This window comes from Argiope bruennichi, chromosome 7 (genome assembly GCF_947563725.1).
Source record: "Argiope bruennichi chromosome 7, qqArgBrue1.1, whole genome shotgun sequence".
Taxonomy (NCBI): Eukaryota; Metazoa; Arthropoda; class Arachnida; order Araneae; family Araneidae; genus Argiope; species Argiope bruennichi.
In genome coordinates, this window is record NC_079157.1 from 52,710,277 (window position 1) to 52,730,485 (window position 20,209).

General features: G+C 28.6%; 1 protein-coding gene across 4 annotated transcripts in view; it reads right to left on the reverse strand.

Annotated features, from left to right (window-relative positions):
• The window catches only part of LOC129976007 (cyclin-dependent kinase 6-like), a 247,565-nt gene that overhangs the window by 187,745 nt on the left and 39,611 nt on the right, over positions 1-20,209 (reverse strand). For 2 of the 4 annotated variants that reach the window (XM_056089336.1, XM_056089337.1), the window contains exon 2: positions 935-1,061. The exons of the other annotated variants lie outside the window; for them this stretch is intronic. The gene's annotated coding sequence lies outside the window, so the exon portion shown is untranslated. The remainder of the gene's footprint in view (positions 1-934; positions 1,062-20,209) is intronic. 4 annotated transcript variants of the gene reach the window in all.

Genomic DNA, 20,209 nt, shown 5'->3' on the forward strand with positions numbered 1-20,209 from the left:
ACCATAAACTACTGCAATAATTTTTTGATAAAACAAGGAATGATTTGGGGTTAATCCTTTACCTAAAATAAAAATAGACCTTCCATTTGCATATTAGATAACTCAATAGATGGCGCTGAGACCCTCCAATTATTTTTACCTTGAATGCGTTAACTTGGAGGTGTTGAGAGCGGTAAATACAAACGAAAGCTTAAAATTTTTTTGCCTGCTGCGGGTATGTGCTTTCCTTTTTGTTTCATTACTGGTTTGAGTGTTATTATATGTTTTTTAATGTTATTTTTGTTATTGTATTTTTGTTTATTAGTGGACGTATTCTTCTAATTTATTGTTTTGTATTTTCCTTTCTGTTAAAATGGTACATCTCTGAGGCCTAATTTCAGGGGATTTTCGGGTCACGAGGAATCGATATTAGACTGTTTAGTCTGCATTCCTTCGCAGAAAAAAATCCCTTTTTTTTGAATCCCTGCCTGAGGGTGATCCTTGAAAATGTCTTCAGGCCGGATTCTTTTTTTATTTAGTTTAACTTTTATTTGATTTAATTTTGATTTTTTCCTATTAACTTGGTTTTTATTACTATTGTCTCACTTCATCTGTGTTTTAGAAGTAGTTACATTTGCGGTCTCTAAATACTATGGTGCTTTTCCTGTTCCTTTTTTGGTTTTAGTTTGAATAAGAAATAATTTTAAGTTGCGATTCCGACACTATTTAGTTTCGCTTTCAAAATTTTCTAAATTTAGATTGATTACTTATTTTATATATATATATATATATATATATATATATATATATATATATATATATATATATATATATATATATATATATATATATATATATATATATATATATATATATATATATATATATATATATATATATATATTATAGTAGTGATTTCTTTCATTCAATAAGTTAGAATAAGAACGTAACTTACCTGCAGAACTCTGCAACACGGACCATGAAATTTAGACTAACTTTTCTTAAAATCCTTTACAAATAAATTAAAACCTAACTTTCTGTCTTCTAACACAACCATTTCCACTTCTTAAGCATTTCAAAGTCTATGAAAAGAAAAGAAAGAAAGAGTTACTTACGATATTTTTGGAAACCATTTCACAATGTGAGAACAAATTATATATATGTACATAACACATATTAGCAAAACTCAAAAGAAATGATAACAATATAAATCACATAAACGAAAGTTGAAAAGTTCCATTCCAAAAGTTCCAAACGATTTTTTTCTCCTTTAATTCTATAGAATAATTTGAAAAAAGAGTTTTTATGTTTTCTTAAAAAGTTTTTATTTAACAATTTTGAGAAATTTTTCAGAAAAATATTATTTATTTTTTCCAATCAGATAAATATCCAATCGGATGGTGTCGAATTTATGAGAGGAAAGACATAAATAATGTTTTTAATTCCTATGTCCAGAGTGAAAAGCTTATACTAATTTTTAATCCATACCAAAATATGAAACTCTATTCATCTTTTAATATAAAATAAATTTAATTCATAAGCGCATATTTCTGTATTTCTTTAAAATATTTAAATTCAAACTTAAAGAATTTTACTGGTCCTACGCCTCCTAAGATATAATAGTTTAATAATTTCAAACTTTAAATGTCCAACTTTGAGCAACTAACTGTATCATCTGAAAATCGTAAGTCTCTAGAATAAGCCGAACCAGCTTATTTATGGGAAAAGTCCATTCTCGAACTTTTCCATAAATGAATGTGCTTCGAATGCTTTCCCACAGTTATTTTTTTTCTTTCTTTCTTTCTTTTTTATTTTCCTTCAGCATTTGTGCTGATAGCATACTATTGAAGTTTCTGGTTGTAATTTAACAAAAGTCAAATAATATTTTATATATATTCCTTTTTTCTCATTACTTAAATTCAAAGATAAAAACTTATACGGTTCAAGAACTTATGGGTTTTCCCCATGCCCCTCAACATCTAATTAAATTAATATAAAATATCTGACCATATTAGTACGCAATTCAAAAGAAGTCTCGAATCAGGCTTTTTTCGAGAAAATTCTAGTCTTTAATGCATTTAAACCTAGAACACTTTCTCACACGCATTCTTTTAATTTTGAACCATTACAGAGGAAATTAGAAAGTGATGTTTCTTTCAAATGGTCATACTTTGGCTATTCACTTAAATAATTTATATATGAATATTAAAAGATTTATTATAACTTGAATCACTATCCATGCAGTGATTTACATACAGTTTAATTTTGTATAAAGTGTTAAACTTATAAGAATGCAATTCATACAGGTAGTGAACATCTAGAATATAAGTGATTTTCCTTACAAGAATAGAAATAAAATAAAAGCAGAAATCTTTTCGCAACATTGCAAACTTGCTGCATGTGGTTTTATTTTAATTCTATTTCCCATTTTGTCTTTTCCGGATTATGGTAATATCTGAATGCCAATTTTGTAGCCAAAAGACCATAAAGAAAAGAAAAAAAAATTACTGAATTATATTTATTAGTTATATATTTTAAATACATGGGTTTAATTTTTTTTTCTTTCGGCGTAGTATGTTCAAAATTACATACGCCGGGAAATTAAAAATAATCAAATAAGGAAATTTAACTGAAGTTCATTTGATAAGAAGCTCCTAAAAAGCTTTAAGTTAAAATCCCTATCTTCTTTTTAACCTATTTTAAAGCCAAATTTACAAGTATGTTTTCTATTTTGAATGAATATTCTTGCATAAAAAATTTTAAGCGACATTTTTTACTTTTACTTTTATTTATAGTTCCTGTTTAATTGCATTGTAGTCTTCTTAATTTTGAAATGATATTCCATTACGAAAATTAATTCTATCAAATGACATTTTTAAAGAATAAAAATATCCGTGTTTAATATAAAAAGAATTGACTACATTAAATTAAGCTCTAATACATATAAAAAATTCGTCAATCTCTCTAAAGCTAACTAAAAATTAAATATGCCGCGGCAATTCTTAAAGATGCCTATAATAGAAGCTGTGAAAATGAAAACATGTGAAATGGGAAACTCACGATAGTAATTAATAATAATAAATGACAAACAGAATTATTACATCAACTAGATGTTAGAAAGAAAACTAAGTAACACAGAAGAGACAAGAAAATAAATTATTGGACGGAATGACTTATTATTACATTCACTAATGAAATTTGCAAACAAACTCATTTTTTTACCTATTATAAAGGCAATCTAATGGTTTAATTTTAAAGGTTTCCTTAAAAGAATTTTTCTTACTAGAACATTAGCATCACAGAAAAAATAACATTTATTTGATTAAATTTAGTCAAGAGATACCTAAACAAATTACTACGTATAAAGAATTTTATATAAAAAAAAGGATGACGAAATCTAAAAACAGACTACTTTGAATTAGCTAATATTATAGTTCATATAAATGAAAAAATAAATCATTTGTGATAGAAATGTACTTACATAAAATAATGCAAAACTATAATCAACTTTTCCTGCTAAACATTTCCATTTATCTTACCTCTGTAAATCCAGTTTCATTACCAACATACTTTGTGTACAGTTAAAAAAAAATTCTAAACGTTCAAAAAATGACATTTGAAAAGCAAAGTAATTTCAATTTATTTAAAAAAATAATAAAAAAAAAAATTCGGCTCGAATAACTTTCTCCCCAGACCGATAGAAGATTTCAGAACAGACTATTGTTCAATATTAATATATTATTCAGAAATTGTTTTTCAGAAAACTTATTAACAATGGTAAAAATATTTGCATTTAAGTTATATGAAAAAATACGCGCATCACTTTTTTCCATCCATGCTATGCTTAAAAAATAATTTCATGTTGACCAGCCTTTTCTCCAATGAGATCTTATTTCAATTAATTATAAATTAATCCGGAAATTATAATATTTTTTAAAATTTTTCTTTGAATTTTCGTTTAATTATTTAAGAGCAGTTTGTAATCTTGCACGAAGTTATTTATACATTATTAAGTCGGTTTTCATGATATCATAAACATTGTAACATGAAAATACTTAAAAATTAACATGCATACCGTATTAAAATACTGAAAACTATCTGAGTAAATTTAAGAAATTTATGATTTCGGTTTGATAGAAGACATTATATATTTGTTATATTGTACACATAAGAATGTAAATAAAAATACAATTCATCGTATTAAATATAATTTATGTTACTTGAAAATAATTTAAGTTCAATAAAAATTAATCGGTTCCAACAAACGAAAAAATAAGTTAAAACTCTATATATATATAAAAAAAAAAATGGTACTTATATCACGAAATATAAACCAATCTTACCGAGTGGAATTTCACAATTACTAAAACAGTTACGGAAATATGCATAAATATAACAAGAAATCTATCCAAGGAAGAATTTAAAATCCAATTTTAACAGTGAATTCTTTTAAAATTGATTCATTACAAAATTAAATAGTTTAATGAGAAATTCTATATTAATTCAAATTCCCGATTTAAAATTATAAATATAATCAACTAATAATATTTATAATTTTAAAATGTCTATTCATTGAAAATCGTTGCAGTTAGCTAACTATTTCAATAAAATACCATTCTAATGTTTAGATATTATCACTGAAATCTTTGTTTTGGAAAAAACTTTACTTTTCCAAAAAGAAATAAATGAAGAAAAGTAATATAGCATTACTATGTTTTTTTTTTGAATTATGCAAAAGAACAGTTATAATTCGCTTATCTCTTTGTAAGGTTTTCTGTTTTTGTAATTTCTTGCTTTTTTGTTATTGATTTTACATTCATTAAATTTCATAAGTATGTTCATTTAATTATAAGACTAATAAGATAACAAAATTACATTTTGGCAAATGAAATTATGGCATAAGACTTGGATTTTAGGAACAGAAACATATTTTTTTATACCAAACAAAGTCATAAAATAGTTTTATTTAAGCAATTTTCATATTTCATTATTTTTTTACAATGTTTTTCGCACATAACATTAGAACTTTTATCTTCTTATTTTCTGAAGTCAAACATACTTAAAATGCCATAAATTCAAAAGCAGTTAACACTCAGAGTATTCTCTGAGATTGAATGCAATAACTATGATAAAAAGTTGATTTTTAAAGTATTAAAGTAATTGCAATTTTCGTAACATGTTTCAAATCTTGCCTAAATTAAGATATTTTTAGAAATTCACACACTTCATTCTGCAAATATTCGATTATATCTTAGTAATCGAATTCGTGTATTGATAAGTTGTACAAATTTTAAACATAGCTATATTCTACTCGCCAAAGCTCAGAAAACAAAGAATAAACTATCAAATATGACTATGAATACCTAATTTGTATATAGAATCAATCTCATTATTTCAATAATTCTTAAGTCCAGGGGATCTGAAAGGTTGAAGAATTAATTGTAACATAAATAACTTATATAGCTTCATCTTTCTCTTCAGGCAAAATATTTCGTAAGAAATCATGCTTTCAGGAAAAGATGGAGTTGAAGAATATAATCTTATTTCATATAAACATAACCATTCTATTACAGAACTTGCCATCCATTCCAGAAAAAAAAACATAAAACTGAAAAATTTTATTATAGGGGAGAGTATTTCGTCTACGGCGGCAACTTGCGACAAAATTTGAATTTTTTTTCTTTTGTATAAGATTAACTAATTTCTTAATTTAACCTGTTGCTATTTTAAAGAACTAGAAACTTCGGTGATCAGATAAATAAAAATATTTATGTGATCACAGCTAAAAAGCAAGTATTATACACATAACATTGTTTAATAATATTTTTGATACAATTCAGAAATGATATTAATACATGCATATTATAGACCGACTTATACTCTTTTTTGTACAAATTTCGTCTTTTTATTCCAAACCAAAAAATAAGTTAGAGAGGTTTGAATCTGTAAGTCATATGATTGTTATACCTTTGGCCACCATGCTATGCTTTCTTTTGATCACGTCAAAGGTACAAAATTTTTTATTTAAAAGAAAATAAGAATTATTTTCATCTAAGACCATTTCCTCAGATTATGAAAAAGATGGTAATTTGTGTATGTCATCTTATTTGACCCTTGGCCCTATGATCTTTTTCAAGAGATTCTCATTCGAACCTGAAAAAACATTGTAATAATGAATTGGTAAATACGTTTTAGGAGCCCAATGTAGTTTTTTTTTTCGATTAGAAGTTCACTCTGCGAAGAAGGATTAATTAAAATACTTTTAAGTTTTACGCATACTTTAATCCATAATTTGATATCCGATTTTGAGCAGTCTCTTCATTCTCTGTTGTATAATTTTTAAATTATTTTACATCGACGATTCTTTTCGTACGGGATGGTTTTGCTACTATTAGACTGCTTTTCGATCTTTAATTTATTTTTATTTTCTATTATTTAATCCCTTTTTCTATTATTTAAGCACTACCGATCATATCCGATGAAGTCCTAAAATTTCTTTTCTGTTACTCCTAGACAACTACGAAAATTAAGCAATTATTCTTGCTATTGAGATGACAAAATAATAATGTGGTTATCATGACATTTTATTCTCACAACAATCATCGGATGCATTCGTTAGATAAAGATGCGTTTGTGGCTCATTTAAAATTTATTACAGCCTAGGCAATGAAAAAAATGAATATTAACTTCAAGTAATGGGCGCAAATCTATTACCATATATGATAAGGCTAAATTGGGTTATTTAATCATTCATTGATGCCTCATGCAGAGTTCAGTCATTGCAGATTCATCAGCGCAATTTCGGAACCAAATTCGTGCCAACTCAGGGATATCCCTTCAAAAAGTGAGGCCTTTCTTTAAAGACTTAATGAATAATAAGAACAAGTAAGGAAAAGCCAAAAATTGAATTTAAAAAATATCACTAACAGTCCTGAAAGAACTAAGCTCCAAAAAATAATACTAACACAAAAAGAGAATTAAAAAAAACCCTTGCTGCTTCAACCAAGTTAAGAAAAAGAAATTCTAATAGTAAAGATGAATTTTTCTGTTAAATATTTTCCTCGGTTATTAAATAGTAAGCATATTTGAACTAACGTTTACAAAATTACACACTTGTAAACAACTTGCTTTTATGTATAAAAAAATGAGATTTAATGAAAAATAACAAATTTATCATTTATTTTGTTTGTACACTAAGTGCAGGTCAGAGTTACATTATGTTTTACCTTTGAGCACCGTGTAAGGTTTCAAAAAATAACTAAAAATGTACAGGCTGCGTAGTGAGAAATTGCAGCAAAAATTAAGTACTTTTTAAACACTTTAACCAAAAAAACTGTATTTTCTAAGCGTAAGATTTGTTTTTCTGTTTTATTGAAATTTTTAAAAATTTTAAATGCTTATTCTTCAAATTTTAATACTTATTTCAGTATTTGCACAATGTCTTCTATTGTAAAATTATGCCTTTTTGGATTTGACAAAAAAACAAAAATGATCATAAAAATAAAAAAATACCATGAAATTAAGTCAACTTTTATAGAGATTAACAATAAAGATCTGTGATTTTTTACATTTCTTAAAATTAGTAAGTAACCAATTCACTTAGATAGACAGAAAATTTCTGAAATTGTCAATAATGTGTAGAAGCATATCCCGAATAAAAATTTTGTATTTTATACAAGTAACAACAAATAAGATTCAATATGACTGATTCTATCGTATGATTCTTGCCAAGTGTTTTGGCGATTAATCCCTGGCATGCGGTTGAAAGTACCCGAAAAGCGAATTTGGGTTTCAGCCGCATTTTCCCCATTTGATTAAAACACAAATTTGACACAAAACTACACTTGTAGTCACAAAAATCCCATACAAATTTGATATATTAAGTCACTGCATTTTTGAGTTATTGCGTTTACATGTTTCTGAAAGTACGATCAGACCAACAGACGGTGAACCCCTTGTTGGAGTTGGCTCAAAATTTGACAGTTGTATGTACTATAGATCTTAAATCTGTGTACCGAATTTTATCTATCTAGCTCTTTTTATTTTGTAGTTAGCATGCTAATTTATATTCCGAAGTCTAATATTCAGCAGGACAGACAAATAGATTCCAATAAAAACGGATGTTGCTCAAAATTTGATAGAAATTACATATATAGTGTAAAGACCCTATACCGAATTTCATCCATTTAGTCCAAAATATTCGTTTTATCTTTGTCACGGACAGACATTTTCGGAAAATGAGTTTTTCGAATTCAAGGAAATTTGAAACGTGGAGATTCGTCAAAATCTGGAATTTGAATTTCTCGATGATTGCAATACTTTCTCTATATTTTACATACGAAAAATAAAAATGTCAGTTGAAGAATTTTTTTGAAGCCAGCGCGAGACAATATAGCGCACTGCCGCAGATTTTTTTAAAGCTTAAATAAAAGCAAAGAAAGCTTCCCTTCCTTCTTTTATTGCAGCTTTAACAGCTACAAAATAAACTGATCCAATGATTCGAAGAAACAATGCTATTATTTTGAATTTCATTATAATAAAAATCATTATTATAAAGTGTGTCTGAAACTTATTTCTTAAAAACTAGTAAAACTATAGAAAATCAGCGGAATGCTCAGTCCAAAATTTTTTCTCATACTCTTGTAGTGAAAGCTTATAAGCCAGTTAACGCTACCCGAGCAATTGCTTTTGTATTGTGGTCATGTTACTGGACTGCGAACCATAAGGTCCCAGGTTCTATTCCCGCTCATTCCAATCCGCAACATTGGTGACCTCGGACGATGAAGCTTCAACTTTCGAACAACTGTTGTGGTGTCATCTACCCACAGCAAACCAAAGTCGTCAGATTCACTTGACGCAGCAACACAAAAAGGCCACAGCAACCCAAAGTCGTCAGACTCACTTGACGCAGCAACAGCATCAGCAACCTCTCACCCACACACGCTCGCCATAACGCTTGGCGCTACTCAAATACGTACAGGCGCATTAGCATCAACAGCTAATACATCACCACTCAACAGAAATATAGTTCGTCTCACCTAAAACTCACTGGAAAGAGAGTCTATAGTGAAAGCTTATAAGCCAGTTAACAGCTACGCTACCCGAATTGCTTTTGTTATATGGTCATGCTACTGGACTGCGAACCACAAGGTCCCAGGTTCTATCCTCACTCATATCCATCTCGCTAAACTCTCTCATAAAGGTGTCATCTTTGAGAAAGTCTTACATAGCAGTGATCTAACAACAGTTACGAAATATTAACTTTTGGTTTGAATGTAGCATTTTTACTGAATCTTTCGTATTATCCTTATCAAATTATTTGGCAATTAAGCCCAGCCTTAACATGCTTTAATAGTATCCAAAAATTAAATTTGTGTTCACCATCGACTGAAATAAAAATTTGACACAAAACTGCACTTCAAGTCACAAAATCCCGTACCAAATTTGATACATTTAAGTCACTGCATTTTGGAATTATCTCTTACTTATTTCTGAAAGTGCAGCCGACAAACAATCAAGTCGAAGTTGAATTTTGCTCAAAATTTGGTAGAAGTCTATACTATAGATGCAAAATCTGTATATAGAATTTTATCTATCTAGTTCTTTTCGTTTTGCAATTATCATGTTAAATTATATTCGATTAGCTGGACAGATGGATGGGGACATTAAAAAAACATCACGATAGATATCACGATCATTGAAAATTTAAGGCTTCAAGTTCAAATTTCATCACATTCAGATTTCATGCGATTGACTAATGTAATTACATACCGCAATTAATTGCAATTCAATAAAGTACAGTTGAATACCTGTAACAGGTCGTTCAAGCGATTGTTCCAAACGACATATTAATGAAAATGATCGAATATGTAAGTGTTTTTAGAGTAGCTGATCCTGTGTTCGATATATCTTTTTTGCGCACAAAATTCATCCTGCTGTTTTCTTATTTTCTTTTGATCGATCGGACTAATCTGCATACTTTTCTTTACCAACATATAAAAGTTTAAACATATACTTAAGGTATCCGAACACGATCGGAGCACTTTCTTAGAAAAATATGGTGTATATATACTTTAACCAAATTTCTGGGTTTAAGATTATTTAAGATTAGTAATAGAATGTCAATATTTGAAATAAAATGAAAATTGGAAATTGGCAATTAATAGTATAAATTTAAGCAAATTCTTAAAAAAACTTCAAATTTGCTACACCAAAACCTATCACTCTCATCCGAAAAAAACATACCAAAATAAACTACGTAGTTTTCTCTAGGGAATGAAGTACAAGCGTATGGTTATAATAATAAAAAAAATTTTAGAGTCAGTCGATAATTTATTATGAAATTTTTAGTAAATTTATGACGTTATTACTCAAACAATAGGCTGTAATTCAAAAAATATTCACTCAAACTAAATTCTTTTACATCATTCCCTAGAAAATAGTATAAAAACAAAGTCCACCAAATTTCATAGTAATATGATAATTATATTTTGAGTTATTTGATTCGAAGTGAGCAAAAAAGAGCAAAAATCAATTTTGAGAAAAATGCATTTAAAGTATACACTAACATGTTCCAATAATAAATTATGTGTGCAAATACTTAAAATTCACATTTATAAGTTACACATTCTTTCTCCTCAGCTTTTAATAATTTTCCTTTTTTAAACATTTAGTTTTTTTTTTTTTTTCCTGGCAGTTTTTGCATTTGGCAGTGAATGCCGCATAGATTCATTTATTCTGTCTTTGTCGAGTTCAGCAAATGCTCTAACTGTATTTGCATTAGGAAATACTCCCATAACCTTAAAAATATGCAGTAATCCTATAAAACCTTCGTTAAAATGTATTACAGACATGAATGCCCCTAATCTGAGGGTTCGGAGCTCAACAAAGATATCTTTAGTACAAATTTCCACAAAACACCATTGAAACTCTCATTGGCATTTTGCGTTTTTACGTACAAAACATTTATCGTATTTAAAACTAAATTTGTGTTTATACAAACTTTTAACATGTTTTTGGCCCTTTAAATCGGTGCTTCCGGTTATTTAAATGTCCACTTCCGGCTTACCAATCATTACGAAAATATAAATATCTTGACTTCTAATTAAAGTAGAGACAAAAGTAAACCTATTTTGGATAGCTCAGACTGGTCTATCCAATAAAGTAATTTTTTTTAAATGTCATTTTCTGATCTTTTTAACGTGTTCGGATACCTTAAATAAACTCTGCAACATCTTAAACATTAAAATTTGAAGTTCGAACGTTTTACGAATTGCAACAAGTATCGCACAGTATGTATTTCATATTGACCCTTCCGGATAACTATTCCAATATTTTAATAATTGGCAATGCACATTACATTGTTGATGAAAATGGGAGGAAAAAAAACGAAAGAAAAAAGAAAAGTTAAAAAAAAGAATCACTAAGTATTATCTTAATATGTACTGGAACCCCTAGATACCTTCTCCGAATTCTTTCCTTTTGTTGGTTTTTCTTGTTTGATACATCCGGTGAACAAGCTTTATGACCATGATTTCGAATTATTATATTCAATTTGTGGGGAAACAAAGAAAATGAAAATCTTTTTTCGCTTTTCAGAAGAAAATTAAGCACTTTTTAAGGACCTTTTCTCAAAATTAAGCACTTTTAAGGTACTTAAAAACGATTTTCAAATATAAGCACTTTCTTGACACTACGCACCCTATGTTAAAATTGAAAATTTGTTTTTTAAATATATATAATAAATGTAGAGCGAAGCAGAGTTAAGATCAGCATTAGCAACAGAATTATAAATGAACAAACGGAGTCAATAAAAAATTAATATCGGCTCAAGGCACAAGACACTCTCGTATGAGTAAAAGAAATTCAATATCAGTGATATATCCATACTTGCACTTGGAAGTAAAATAACATTTATCGAAAAATCTATATGTTGCAGAACGCTCCAAGAATAACAACAGGAATTTTGAATTAAACTATTTGAAAGTTTTTTTTTTTAAAAAGCATTAACATTCCTAGAAACAATTGCAACTTTTATTAGCTAATCAAACGTCAATATTATTTTACCTTTCCAAATATACATATACTCATTGCATTGCCTATACATTTCCAATAATTTTTGCTAATTTAATAAAATGTACTAACAAGTTTCAGTAAATTTTTACCGAATTTTTATTTATAAATCCAATTTTAAAAATTATGCACTTGAGTGCTCTTTATAAACGAATATAAAAAGCAAATGACCTAATAAGTATTTTTCGAAAAAATTATGATTTCTATTTCGGAAAATAAAATTATAATGACTGACTATTTATAGCCCCCCACAATTACTGTTAGGTTCTAGGAATTCGTGAACAGCACACAGAAATGCATATCGGCTTACCCTTCCCCCCTACGTCTCCCGACCAAGTCTGGAATGTGCCCCAAGGAAAATCGCGTATTCTTCAATGGAGATAATCTTCTCCTTCCCGATCACCTGCTGATTGTATTATCCAAGCACATTTCATTCATCCATTCACGCCTGTTCCAAACAAGCTTCTTGAGAAATTCGATTGAGCACACTACCATCATGTCTTTAACTGATGGCATTTCCGTATGTATTTGGTCACAATTTATCAACTGCTGATAAAGAAATGATATACTGTATATGTTCACAGAGCAAAAGAATAGACTTTACTGAAATTTTTAGCTACTGACCACTTCTGGAGATTAGCTGTTTTGCCGGAGATATTGGTTTTATCTAGTTTTAATTAAATCGCTCAGACATAACTTCATATCCACGATTCCGTCAGTAAATTATTTTTGAGTAACAAATTGTTACAAGGATTACCAGTCAGGCTATTTTAATAGTTTAATAAATGTTTTGTAAATTTCATACCTAGTACATCATATCGCTACTACAAACGTTTAGTTTATCTGTCTTCTAAATTTTGCGGTTTTATCATTTCACTTCGTTATTCATTTTATAAATTACGCACGTATTAAATATACTACTACTTTAGTTTTCAACAGTGGAAGAAAATCACCTACTGAATGTTTCATGAACAATAAAAGCAGTTTGAATTTCAGGGCAACAGTGTATTGTAACAACTATTGTAAAAAATTATACAAAAAAAAAAAAAAAATGCCAAAATTTAAGAAAAATTTCACGACTTTTAAATTAGCATCATTAAACAGATAATTTTTAAAATCTTGAAATGGTGTAAAATTTATGACATGCAATAGTATTTTCAGCAGTTATTTTTAAATTAATATTTTGATTAAAATTTCAAATTCTCTTCTAAGTACATATTTCCTCCCTCACAGGTAAATGTGATAAATTTGGTAGCTGTAAGTTAAACCTTCTAACACACACACACACACACACACACACACACACACACACACACACACACACACACACACACACACACACACACACACACACACACACACACACACACACACACACACACACACACACACACACACACACACACACACACACACACTTCCTTATTCATCTTTATTATTAATACAGATTATGTTTCAAGTATTTTCCGTTTCTTTATAATATAAGAATTTGATGTAAATGAAGCAAAACACATATTAATTTTTTTACCATAGTTAAAAGTGATATTTGTTTCAAATGGCGACCAACTTTCGAATACAGTAGACTCCCGATTATTCGCGCCTGCCGCTCAAAGTGTTTTTTTTTTTTTTTTTTTTTTTGACTGATTTTTTCAAAAAGGTGCAGTTTTACAGTTATTCTTTTGTAATTACATAACACATTACAGTATTAAAACAGTACATATGTATTCATTTTTCTGTGTATCCTTGACGCCTCTCGTAAGTACAAAGCACCTTTCTGTTTTCATTAACAAAATGCATTTTAGGTTAGTTTTGAGTGATATACTAAAATATTAAGCGTTAGTTAAACATTTCCTGCTGTTTATTTTACGTTTTACTGTACATAAAACGATTTTTCAAAGTTGGAATGACTGTTTTCTCTTTCCCGTTTTTAGCTTTTTTCGGATTATCCGCGATTTTTGTTATCCGCGGCGGCCGCGCCACCCAATTCCGCGGATAATCGGGAGTGTACTGTACAGCAATATTAAGCTCGCACTATATACGGAACTAAATTTGGAAACCGAAAATACAAAGTAGCTGCAGTCATAAGATATGTGTGTATCTTCGGTAAAAAAAAAATAGTTTATTTTTTCAGAGAAGCTAGTAACAAATAGAAAAGTTTTTGAGAAATGGAAAAATTTGTGAGCACAGTAATTCAAAACTAGAACGAGTTAAAGTAATACAGTTTCGCACGTGGTTTCTTGCATCTAAATTTTAGATCCCTATCTGATTTTAAACCAAATTAAAGACTGTCTGTCGATCCTTATATAGGTAGCGGCAGATTTAGACATTTTGCCGTTCCAGGCAGTGTCACTTATGAGGGTTTTTTTTTTAATAAATGGTCTAAATTAATTTCACATATCAACAAATTTTTAATTTCATATTTTAATGATTATAATTCTTTATCTTTTAATTGACGCAGCTTAGTCAACATCACGACTCTTGCGTCATAAAACTCCAAACAAATAAAAAAATCAAATTACTTTTTAATTGTATATAATTAAAAAAAATGACTAAATTCATAAAATGTTAAAAAAAATTAATCATAATTGTTAGTTAATAATAAAAGCAATTAACTATTATAATAAATTATACGCAAATTTTAAAATTCGAACAAATATTAAAATTTACTATTTTTTTATGCGATCTATCAATTGGGATATGACATACTAGTCAAATGAATAATTAATATTCCAAATTATTATAAATAAGAAATTAATTATAATTTAATTTACTTAATAATAATTTTAATAAAATTCAATGTAAGCACACATTGTAGTTGTAGTAATTTATAATTCATAGAATTTGTATTTTTTGCACATTTATTTATTAGAAGACTAGACTAATAATATGTTTCAATGGATCAACCAGCAACAATCCTCGGCCGAATTTGCCTTTTTAGAAATTCGTCCTGTACACAATGATAATTCAAAAATGATACGAGTTAAATAATTGGAATTTAGAGAGTGAATTAAATTCTCGACCTGAGTGATTACTCAAGGATTTGAGATTTAAAAAGAAAATCGATTTTTTTTTTCTTGCACCATATTACGACTGTCAAAACTCCATCCACCCTAGTTGAAATAAATAATTTTACACAGCTTAAGAGCCGGCGTCCTGGCATAGGGGTAGCGCGTCTTCCCCGTGATCTGGGCGTCCCGGGTTCGAGTCCCGGTTTGGGCATGGTTGTTCTTCTGTTGTTCTATCTGTGAGATGTGTGAATGTGCCCTCCTGTAAAAAGGGGTTGTGCAAGCGAATGAGTGATGCGTGAGTGGCAAAGTCGTACTCTTGGCCCTAGTTGGCGCTGCTATAAAAAATAAGAGACGTTCCCCTCAGGCTTAAATCGCTGTCTTCGTAACAGTGGGCTTGTCAGTGGCAAGTGCCATAAGAAACAAACAAACAACACAGCTTAAGAAGAATTCTGAGAAGAAAAATATATAACAAAGACGATTTAACTTTATTTCGCAAGTTATAAAATTAATTACACTTTTAAAAAATGCTTTTAAATATTTATTTTTAATTTATTACAGCCCTTTTGACGATCCCTTTAAAAATTCCCTGTGCATCAGTTAATGATGTTTAATCAAATAGGTAGGGTAATAAATTGATACAGAATATATTTTCTCCCGAAGAACGCGTAATGGTATTTTATGAAACCGGTTAATTGCATTCTTCTCAGCGTTGGTTTATAATATCCATTATCGCTCAATTAACTATCACATAAAACTAGATTTATACAACTTCCTCATTTTATTGCATAAGTAGGTACTAGAAAATATCATTAAACAGAAAATGGGCAGACTGTAAGGAATGTTAGCAATGATTCTATTTCAAGGCAAGAGCAGTATAATTTTTTATACATAAATTTAACTTTTGTTTCACAAAATGGAATAGCTAAAAATAAGCTTGAAGTTCTTTCAAGGGAACCACCAAAATTCGAAGGGGAGGGGATCAAGATATAATTTTCTTTCTAAAATTTTTGATTTTTCTTTGTAATCAATTAATTTAGAAGCTATAAATTTAGGAATAAATATTAAAATTTCCAATTTAAAGAAATAAAATTTTTATTCAAAATATCTAAAATCTTCTATTTTATTGAAAGATTTGTAAAAAGGCAAGATAAATGTCTTCCATTTCTATTCTTCCAATAATACGTTCCTACAAAATTATAAAGACTATAAACACATTTTTCCAAACATTTCTAATGTAAATTAAAATGAAATAAAATAATATATTATACAATAGACCATCCACCAGCAGTGATACAAAAATTACACCACTGAAAATAATATTAACATTTTGCTTTATAATTATATATATTAGTCATTTTTGGAGACTAGCTGGCTCATCGAAAGTATTGGTTATATTTAATTTCAAATAAATCGTTTAAATACAACTTCTTATTTCTGTTTCCAACAAATTGCCAGATTGTATTTTTTTTAATTGCCTTGTATATGTGCTTTTTACTACATTCCCGTCTCATGACTTTCGTATTGCTATTAAAAATGTAAATAACGTGTTTATCAATCTTCCGACTTTCTCGGTATTGAAAACAGCACGTTTTTATCCGTTTTGTAAATTAGATATTTATTACAAAGAATTATTTTTCTTTGCATTCAACAGTGTAAGAAAATTACACAAATATTTGATAAAACAATGGAAATAGTTTGAATCGCAGGGCAAGGATGTATTCCATTGTTGGAAACTGGGCAATAAAAAAAAAAAAAAAGTAAAGATTTGTATGAATATTGAATGGGTATAATTGAAAAGAAATTTCGATTTTTTTTTTTTTTAAATTAACTTTTTAGTCACAGTACAAAAATCATATTTGAGCAGCATATTTTTGGAAGTTATGGCGGTAAAATGTCAAATTTTCGTCAATATATAAAAATATTTTTAGTGGCCTACCTCACACACTCAGCCTTAAATTCATGGCAATGTCAGCAGCCATACTGGTTATATATATTAGAACATTGTACAAGATAAAAGATTCAGTCCAAGTAAGAGAAAACACAAAAATCTCACAAATAAGTTCAAAAATGAAAATATACAATTTCGACAAAGCGATAAAGCTGTATATTTGTTGGAATTCTATTCTTTCCATAATATTATTTGAAAATAAATGCAAGACACTATTACAACTTGAATCTGGCTTACGCTTGTAATTAATCAATATAAAGATCGGCCTGTGGCAATTGATTACAATAAGAGAAGCTCAATCATATTATTAATTCTCATCATTAGCAAATCACAATAGTTATTATTTTTATTACCAAATATTTACTATAATATCCATATTATTTAAAAATTTATTTATGAATGATTAATAATGCAAATGTAAAATATTCTATTTTTTTATTAGAAATTAATATTGAGAATGCACTGATTTTTAAAATAAATGTTTATTTGATGGAAATGTATTTTTTGATTCTTAATTAAGGGTCAAAAAATTTTAAAAGCTTCCGTATTCTTGAATAGGCTTATTAATTTAAATGAAGCAAAACGATACAGGACAAAACGAATTTTAAACTAATTTAAAAACTTTCGTATTTAAAGAATGAGAAATATGTCCTTTTAATATCACAAAAATCAGAGTTTCAAGATATTTATTTCTATAAATAAATCTTGTCTATTTGGGAATAAACCGAATTAAAACCAATATTTATATTTCGATACAATTTAACTTTTTTTTTAAGAAGAGTAATTTTGTCTGGAAAAAAAATATGTTTCATATACTTCTTTCAAGTGAGAAAACTTTTCGAATTTAAAACCAATCCAAAAGTTTTTGAGAAAAAAAAATAGAAGGAAAAGGAAGATTTGTTCGAGAATTGATAATGTAGCAAGTTAATGGTGGAATTGAATTTTAAAAATGCATTCTTTTTAAAAACTGTACCTTTTTGAATCAGCTCATTTAATGGAAACAGCTTTAGCATTGAACAAAAATTCCTTTGCAAAGGCTATTCAAAGATGAAACGTCATCATTTAGAGCAATAATATTTTGTTTTCCTCCCCTTCCAAATTTCAAATTATTCAGAAGATTTTCAAATTTCCATAAATTATTACAAATATAAAATGACAAATTTTTTTATGATAATCTTTAACGAATTTTTGAATTTTAATTCATAAGTATTTTAAATTTTAAGAAAACTTCCATAAGCAAAGTAAATAAAAGCGACAGAATACAGTCTATTTCTAAAAGAAATTACTATTGAAGAGATCTCAATGAAAAAGTAAATCTTATTTAACCGGTAAAGCTTTCACGTTTAAAATTATTTATAATATATTTCCTCGGGGGGGAAAAAAAAAAGTGAAAATAAGCCGTGTTCTAGCGCTAGTGCGACTCAAAATTAAAAATGTCCCACGGCAATTATTATAAAGCAACATTTTTTTTTTAATTGAGCGAAAAGCAGCAGGGAAAAGGTCACGCAAGATCATAGATATTCTTTCTAATAGTATAGTTTAAAAAACATGGGAAAAAATATAACAATTCATTATATGAAACATGCTTTAAAAAAATTCTTTTAACCAAATTCAAATTAATAAATTAAAACATTCGATTAAAAAATAATTATGGATTTCTTTACCAAATAATTATAATTTATTTAATTATTTAAGAAGACATGCACAATTCCATCTCCACACACTAGAAGTAAAGGAAGAAAATAAAATTGCATTTTAAAAATTTCAGTCAAAATTCCATATCTTAACAACGATTATAGAAGTATACATAAATCTCTTTTTTAATACATATTTAAACTGATCAGCATTCAGGTAATCAACAATCAAATAAAATTTAATGGTTTAATTTAATCAAACAATTAGTATTTTATTAAAAAAAAAGGAATCAGCAATTTAGAAATAAAAGAAAATGTCAATTCATTGGCAGATCGTGTTTGATAACCAAGTGATTCCAAGTGTAATTTCGGGACCGATGAACTCGGTGTTTAAAATCTGAATCCAACAAAAATTGTGTAGGTCTGACACACATTAAATCTGCCGCAAAGAGCCAAAAGACCTTCCACTGTCATGTGTGGAAATTTGTAGCGACTCAAAGAAGATTCGTCACGAAATACGTTCTGTCTTGCTTTAAAGTAAAATTTCTAAAACCACTCAAATTTTACCCATTCCTTTCGACGGGTAAGCAAAAGATTTTCCACTGAAGCCCATCGCCGTTCTGCTTTTAACTTCCGAGTAGCTATTTAAGTTCCCGTATTGACCAATTGAAACACCAATTTACAAGATTAAGAAATTTTAGACAACAGATGGAGGAGAGAGGGGATTTCTCTTGCAACAAAATGCATATATCATAATACGGTATTAGTTTATCTTTTACGCACTCGCGATAAATCGCCAGAAAAGCAAACCGTCTAATCGAGTTTGGCGATCATGGCGTAATCTGCAAGTCTCCAAGTAAGCCTGTGAATGTAACCATCACAGTGGAAGCCTGCATTCTATGTAAAATGGAGTTTGGAGTTTGGCGATCTTGGCATATCACCAAGTACACCTTGACGCAGTCTGAAAATCGCCGAATAAACCCTGGAACTGTAAGGATAAACCAAATTGCAGAGTAAACATGGAACGCTCTTGGCGTAATCTGAAAATCGCCACATAAACCCGTTATCTGCAATCTTGGCGCGATCAGCCCAAGTAAACTCGAGGCCGTAAAAATAAACAAGTGTCCACAACGCATATGACATCAGTAAATTTTGGAAAATGCGCCCTCCTCATAGCCATTTTATTTACAGTAACAATTGGATAATTTATTTTATTTAGCGAGTTTATTTTTAAAGTGCGCATATACTATTATATATTGTATATCTATTGCGCAACAATTAACATCTTTGGTGTTCAAAATAATTTTTCAAAACAATTAATAATTTAATATTACTAATAGATTTTAATTATTCAAGATAATATTTTCCAATATCTCAAAGAACTTATAATCTATGCAATTTTACAGACTAAAGAAGAAAAAAATCGATGGAATAAGTGTAAAATATGTTAAATAAGGGTAATTAGGTAACACTTTCGATTCTGAACCTTACAATATTGAGGTCAAACACTGCCAAGAGGAAATACAATTATATTGCTATTAACCAATACGATAGATGCAATATCTCAA